Source organism: Arachis stenosperma, chromosome 9, assembly GCF_014773155.1.
Source record: "Arachis stenosperma cultivar V10309 chromosome 9, arast.V10309.gnm1.PFL2, whole genome shotgun sequence".
In the NCBI taxonomy this organism is placed as follows: domain Eukaryota; kingdom Viridiplantae; phylum Streptophyta; class Magnoliopsida; order Fabales; family Fabaceae; genus Arachis; species Arachis stenosperma.
Window position 1 is genome coordinate 24,796,380 of NC_080385.1, and position 8,480 is coordinate 24,804,859.

At 26.1% G+C, this 8,480-nt stretch overlaps 1 pseudogene; it reads left to right on the forward strand.

Annotated features, from left to right (window-relative positions):
* The first annotated feature begins 1,357 nt into the window (after positions 1 to 1,357).
* On the forward strand, positions 1,358 to 5,674 carry LOC130949259 (galactinol synthase 1-like; annotated as a pseudogene).
* The last annotated feature ends 2,806 nt before the right edge of the window (positions 5,675 to 8,480 follow it).

The window sequence follows — 8,480 nt, forward strand, 5'->3', positions numbered from 1 at the left end:
CGACAGTCATATCAACGGTGAATAAAATATTGTCAAAGTATCTTATTATGAAATCTTTGGTTAATAAGGGTTACATGATTGACACTGAAATGCACTATATTCTGTATAATATTTTTGGCATATTATCACATTTTGAGCTATAATCACTATTTTCATATATAATAAGTCACCATTTTTAACAATAAATAATACGAGTGTAGTCATTGATCACGGTTTTCAAAGCTAAAGTCATAATTTTTTTTTTTGGCCAAGATGATAAACATGGATATAACTATAATCTATTTATTTCATTAAACTTTAGGTTACAATTTTAAATCATGACCATTAGCATAAAACTTTTAAGGTAAAGTTTTGAACCATGACCATACTCGATGGTAATGGTGATCCAACCTCCTACCATTTAAATTTGTTAACGGACCACGCCCTACCCTTGTGGTTGAAATATTTTATTTCTTCAAATTGTTTAACAAATAAACTGAAACCTTAGATTCAATAAATTGTAATAAACAGCTACTATAGAGGTGTTCATGGGTTGGGTAAAATTGGGTTTGATGTGATTCAGATTCGGTCTGAAATATATACCGGGCCTATTTATTAGACCTGAACCCGACCCTAAACCCGATGAAACATATACACCTTCGGGCCACTATCCAAATTTCCAAATTTTCAACTATTATTTAACATGGTAAAATTTACTTAGAAAAACAAGAACCAACTCTTCTCTAAAATTAAAGTATAATCATAATTAATACTAATATTGTATAATAACACCAAATATTTAAATCAATACAAATAACACAATATTATGCATTAGTCTAAAATCTTATGCATTTTAAACACAAAATATTAACTTTTAGTCTTATAATAACTAATAACACAAAATATTAAGGTTTACAATACTTAAATTTCACATAAGAATAGCCATCATCCATCACTAATAACACAAAATATTAATTGTATATGATGAACGGGCCACTGAGCCGACTTCGGGTGACCCGAGCCATGACCAGGACCCAACCCGATAATGACCAGGTCTATTTTTAAGACTCTTACCCGACTCTAGACCCGATGAAATCACACCAAATTAGGCCCTAAAATGTTCGAGGCCGGGTCAGACCATGCACACCACTAACAGCTACAACATGTTATTAAGGTGAAAAAATGCTAATTGTTAATTTAGTAAAGGATTATTGTAAGATCAGAATAAACAACGGTATAACCGTAGAACCCATTTCGTTGTTCTATATATACACCCTCCCTCTTCCGAACATGCTAGGAAAGAGTTGACAATCAACCTGAAAACAAAACATTGTTGTGCAGTGCTCTCTTTCTGTTTCATTGTTCTCTTCAATTACACATGGCTACCCCAGAACTAGTTCAAGGCAGTGTGAAATCCGGTGCGGCAGGGATCACAAAACAGGCGAGTGTTACGAGTTGTGCGTACGTGACGTTCCTGGCAGGGAATGGTGATTACGTGAAAGGTGTGGTGGGTTTGGCAAAAGGGTTGAGGAAGGTGAAGAGTGCGTACCCATTGGTGGTCGCTGTTCTACCTGATGTACCAGAAGAGCACCGTAGGATATTGGAGTCTCAAGGATGCATTCTTCGTGAGATCGAACCTCTTTATCCACCTGAGAATCACACACAGTACGTCATCACCTACTCCAAACTACGTATTTGGGAGGTATGTTGTTAAATGGAGACTCACATATTGACGCCATAGTTAAAAACGGTTAATAAAAATTTAGTTAAGTTTGTTAAATTATCTAACTATTTTTATTATTGACTTCGTGTAAAGGCAACCGAAGGTTATAGTTTATTTTCTAGATTTTATACGTTAAATAAAGAGAGTCAACACTTTTAATTAAAAAATATTAATTTAAATATAAAAAAATAACATTAATGGTTATATCTTTAATATTTTCTAAATCTCCATTGTACGCATACAAATATTCCATTGCCTCATACTTTTCTAATATTAATTATCTAACATTTGTCAAAATAAATACGGAATATCAGTTTTACTTATAATTATGAAAAATACTTCTCCGGCATTTTGCCAGGAATGGTATACTTCTTAATAAACTAATTAATATGTTCACTGTACTTAAAAGAAAAGTTAATTTGTCGATGAATTTTAGAGTAAAACACTTATATAAATTAAATTAATGTTAATATTATATGAATCATTCAAATTAAATAATGTTATATAATATTTTTAATTATATTTTTATATAAATCGAATTAAACTAATTTAAATTACATAATATAGTATAATATAATAGTAAATCAAAATATATGGTTCGAATTAGTAAGAACATTGTTTTAAGTATATATCGAATTGGTTAAATTCGAATTATATATTATAATACTAAATGAATCATCGAATTAGTATGAAATAATACAAATGATTTAATTCGATTTACTATTTATAACAGAATTATTGATATTTAGTACTTTTAAATTAATATAAATAATTAACTTTAAAACATAAATGTCAATAAAAAATTACTTTCATTTAGATTCAAATAAAATATTAAAAAAATTAAAACGAATAAGAATAAAAATTTAACTATTGTATTTTAGTTCAAATTTCAAAAAATCTACATTTTTATAAACTTATGAATTTAAAACGAAACATTAAATACTTTCTCAAAATTCATTAAAAATTTTTATTTGACTCATTAGCATTTAAAAAATCATTACCAAAATTTTTGATGATAAAAAAGTTAATATAAAGTATAGTTCTCAAAGATGACATAGAAGTTAAAATTTGAATTTTTTTTTAGAGTCAGAATTAACAAATAGTTATATATTATAAAATGACCAACTATGTGTACACAATATGCCATTTGAGAAATAAAAATACAGTATAAATATAGTTAGTCAAATTACATATTGTATACATATAGTTGGTTATTATATAATGTATAACTATATGTTATTTTTATTCTAAAAAAAATTCAAGTTTTAACTCCTATGCCACTATGGAGGGTTATATTTTATATTAATTTTTTTAACATAAAAAATTTTGATAATGATTTTTTAGATGCTAATGAGTCAAAGGATAATTTTTAATGAATTTTTAGAAATTGTTTAATATTCCGTTTTAAATTCATAAGTTTATAAAAGTATAGATTTTCTGAAATTTGAACTAAAACACAAAAATTGAATTCCTATTTTTATTTGTTTTGATCTTTTTGATATTTTATTTGAATTCAAATAGGGATATTTTTTTATTGATATTTATGTTTTAAAGTTAATAAAAGTAGTAAATGTCAATAATCTATCACAAGTAGTAAATCGAATAAAGCTTATTCGATTTATATTGTTCTAATGTTCTATACTAATTTGAATCACATTGATTCGATTTAGTACTATAATGTATAATTTAAATTTAGCCAATTCAATTTATACTTAAAATAATGTTCTTCTATAAATCGAACGCATGTGTTTTGATTTACTATTATTATATTGTGTAATTTGAATTAGTTTAATTTGATTTATATATAAATATGATTGAAGATATTTATGTAATATTATTTAATTTGAGTAATTTATGTAATATTGACATTAAATAATTTTTTTTTGTGACTGCTATATACATCTTAAATTATTAAGGGCTTCTATTTTTTATTTTTTAACTTTTTTTAGAGCCTATGTATTTCTGTTGATTAAAAACGTTGAGTCTATATATGACACCAAAAAAAAAAAACATTGCGTCTATAGGTATGTATTTAATTTACAAAATAATTAAATATGTTGGTTAGATGTATGTTAAAAATCAACTATTAAAATTAATATATTAAAATATAAAATATATATTAAAAATAAGTTAAATAATATAAAAATACGTACAATAATATATATTATTTAATTTTAGTAGTTAATTTTATTAGATATATACTTTTTTTTAAATATTTAAAAGAGAATAAAAATTCACCTAAAAAATCTAAAGTTTCTTTATTTTGTACTCTATAATTATTGTTGAAATAAATAAATAATTTGAGATATAATAAGTCTACAATGATAGATATTTTATTTATATATATATATATATATATATATATATATATATATATATAATAAATATTAAATTAAATAATATAATTTTAAGTTTGGTCTTCCTAGTATACTTTGATGTGTGACATGTAGATATATTTCTTGCAATGACAATATGACATAAATACATTTAATGCATAGAATTAATATAATTTTAGTGAGAGGTGAATTAGGGTAAATAGAGTTTTAAGCGAGAGGATTGGTAAAGGATCTACATAGAGAACAACCTGACAATTTGATATCCAAAAAGAGCTGTGAATAAAAAATCCTAAGAAAATTTTCATTTAAAGTGAATTTAACATTTGACCAAGTATTGAGGGTTTGTTGATAATGATGTTACAGTTTATGGAATACAAGAAGATGATTTACTTGGACGGAGACATTCAAGTTTACGAAAACATTGATGAGCTGTTTGATGTTCCTGATGGAAACTTGTACGCTGTGATGGACTGCTTTTGCGAAAAGACATGGAGCCACACACCACAATACAAGATCGGTTACCGTCAACAGTGCCCTCAGAAAGTGAAGTGGCCAAGTGAGGAGTTGGGCCAACCACCTTCCCTTTACTTCAACGCTGGCATGTTTGTGTTTGAGCCTAGCATTCAAACCTACCATGACTTGCTCGCAACACTTCAAGTCACCACGCCTACCCCGTTTGCGGAGCAGGATTTTCTTAATATGTATTTCAGGAACATTTATAAGCCAATTCCTTTGGACTACAACCTTGTCCTTGCTATACTCTGGCGTCACCCTCAGAATGTGGACCTTCAAAAAGTTAAGGTTGTCCATTATTGTGCTGCGGTATGTGCATCAGATTCTGATCGCTTTTTGGATTTCTCGTTGATTGTCATTGTTTACTAATAATACTAATTAATTCTTTTTATTAAAAATATTGATTCATGGCAATTTTTTTAAAATTAAATTTTGTTATACAATTAAATTAAATTATGAAATAAAATTTTAAAAAATAAATTAAATAAGGTTATGAAAAATTAGGGATGGTATCAAATTTATAGTTTTAATAACTAAATTAAACATTTACTTTTACATATTTTAATTATTTTAAGATAAAAATAGAAAAAAATTAAATTAGATATTGAACATGAAGTAAATAAATATTAATTTACCCTTTTTTTTTTTCTTCACATTTAGGACATTGAAGACAATGGCATAGACAAAACTCTTTTCTTTTATCTCGGTTTTTTTTGTTATAATTAATTTGGTAGAATTGTGTGAACTCATGATTAGTTTATGTTTGTTCAGGGATCAAAGCCATGGAGGTACACAGGAAAGGAAGAGAATATGCAGAGAGAGGACATAAAGAAGCTGGTGCAGAAGTGGTGGGATATATACAATGACTCTTAGCTTGACTACAAGAAGCAAAAAGATGCGGACCCCTTTGTTGTGGCTTTACCGGAGGCTGCTCAACTTCACTATATAGCTGCACGCCAGCACCCTCTGCAGCTTATATAATTGAGCGCCTTCAGGTACAACAAAACAAAAGGGAAGTTCTTTTAGCATTGGAAATAGCAGAGCCTAAGCGAGGTCTACATTTCAGTATTTTTGTAATTTTTTGTTCTTCGGTTTTGGTTATAAACTTGTCTATTTTGTTTCTGTAAGTGTGATTTTTGTTGCCATTGTAATATTTTTGGGCAATGATGTACGAAAAAAAAAAAGGATGAATCAAAGTAAGGAATTACTTTGTGGTATGTCTTCGGTCCCCAGTTATGCGTCCTGATGTTAATATTTTTTCGGATTGACGAATCAAGGGTGTCATAGATTTGTTAAGCACCATAATTGTTTTGTCAAGTTTTGGTTAACTAATAAATATAAGGAAAAGACACACAAATAAAATGAAATGGAAAAATAAAAAAATAGGAAAAAATTACTTTTAAAATACTGTTAAAAAGATTTAATTATTAAAAAAATTTTAATATTAAAATTATTAAAAAAGATTAATTTTTTTTATAATATTTATATTATTTAAAGAAAAAGACCAAATCTTTTTGTAAAAAACAAATTTATTTTTAATTATTTTTTATTTATTTATTTTTTATAATTTTATATTAATAAGTTTTATTTTTTTAATTTTAGTAATTTTCATTAATTATTTATTTATTTTTATATTTTTTTTATTTTTTATATTAGATTTCTATTTTTAATGAAAGAAAAAAAATGAAAGATCATAAAAATCAAAAATTAAAAATAAATAAATAAGTAATAAAAATTACTAAAATTTTAGGAAAAACAAAAATTATTAATATAAAAATTATAAAAAATAATTAAAGATATATGTTTTTTTAATAAAAAATATTTTTTTAAATATTGTAAATATTATAAAAAATTTGATCTTTTTAATAATTTTAATATTAAACATCTTTTTTAATCATTAAATCTTCTTAAGGATCCATTAGAGTAATTTTTCTAAAAACTTAAGAAAATCATTACTAGGGTTCTACATGTGTCCAAACCCAATGCCCATAGTATAGAATTGGACTAATTGGTCAATCAACCCATAATAAGGTTTCAAAATTTCAGAGAAATACCAGCATTCCATGCAAACAGCATGGAACTTCGGCTTTAAGTTTACAACTACAACAGTATATTCGATTCATTTTTTGTCTTGCTCACTTATGTTTGTTTGCTGGACTTCAAAACCCCCACCGGTACCCCAATGAAAAAATTGTTCCACTGGTGTAGTCGTTTGTCCAATCTTACTACAAAAATTATCTATAGCCTTTGGTTTTTCTTTCTCGGTTTCGTGAAATAGACAATAAAAAATTTAAACAATGTGAATGATGAATTAATTTTTTAGCCTATTAAAAATTTAAAAAATATATAAACCACCCCAATTTAAGTTAAAAAAAATCCTTTTATCTTTATCATTGGAAATTTTAACCATTCTCCCTTTTAAATCTAATTAAACTTCTTTTTAATCCAAACTCCTTTTCCAATACCACTATCTTTCACTGTCACAACTCACAAACCTCGAGTACTGTATTAAAAATAAACATCCTATTTGTATGAAGAACAAACATTTTACTATTTTCGTTGTCTTTTTAATTCTATTATTCACATTATTTATTATTTTTTGCGTCTTACTATTTTCGTTGTCTTTTTATACTTTTTCTTCCTCCTATTTCCAAATTTGTCTCTATTGTGAAAAACTATTGATTAGTTACATTGAAATAATTTATCTCTATTGTGAAAAACTATTGATTGGTTACATTGAAATACTCATAAGCATGATTTCCTGTCTAACTAGATACAAGATCAAAGTTTGGACTGTGATAAGTGTCACTTTTCATTCGATGGTCAACTATAAGCCACCCATAGTCCCTATACTATAAGCTTGGCTACCAGAGTTATGGTCTTGTTAAATAGCTTTCTTTGATTTGCCATTCTACTTTCATGTGGATTTGAGGATAAAAAAGGAGTTATATTATTAGTCATTCTGAGAGTAATCAAGAAAATTTAATCTTTCTAATCAATATATGTCACATTTTAAATTAATTTATTTTATTTAAAATTTAAAAATTGTTATAAAGAGAAGGAAAATTGATCCTGGTTATTTTTTAAAAGTTCAGCCTCTCAATATATTTTAATGATGTGGAAGAGTAAACCATTTTTAATCCACCCACAACTAATGACCATCCTCTTTGCCCTATCTCTGTCGCGCCGCCAGTCACATTGCAGCACCAACCACCATCTCCATGAATTTTACTGTCAATCAAATTAATAACTGAAAAAAGAATGGTTTAAGTAATTTGTTGGTTTTATAGTTTTGCATAATTTTTAATTAAGTTTCTATATATATATTTTTTTAATTGGATCTCTTGTACTATTTTTTTTTTTCAATAGGTCCCTCTTGGCATTAATTGACTTAATTTTATAGAGATCAAACTAAAAATAAAAAAATTGGTGCATGAACCCAAATAAAAGGAAAGAAGAGTGTAGGGACCCAATTTAAAAAAAATTAATTCAAAGACTCAATTAAAAGGAAAAAAAGTACAGGGACCTAATTAAAAATTTTGCTAAATTATAGGGACTAACAGAATAATTAAACCAAACAAAATTGAGTTATGTAAAAATTTAATAAAATAAATATTTATTTTATTAATTCTTTTATTCAGGTTGTAGGTAGAAATATTTCTGTAAAATTTCACAATTAACAAGTTACAGTTTTATTAGTGTTATTTAAAAAAGTTTGGTATCATTAAAATTGAATTATTTGCTTGATTTATTTTGGTTAATATTAAAAAAATGTGTAGATTAAATGTTATTGATCATAATGATAATACTTATATATTATGTAAACAAAAATTGACAATAACCATTACTTATTCTTTGATTGTGAATTTATTTTATAGGTATAATATTTTTGGTTGATTGTCTTTGATAAATAATATCTATAAAAAAAG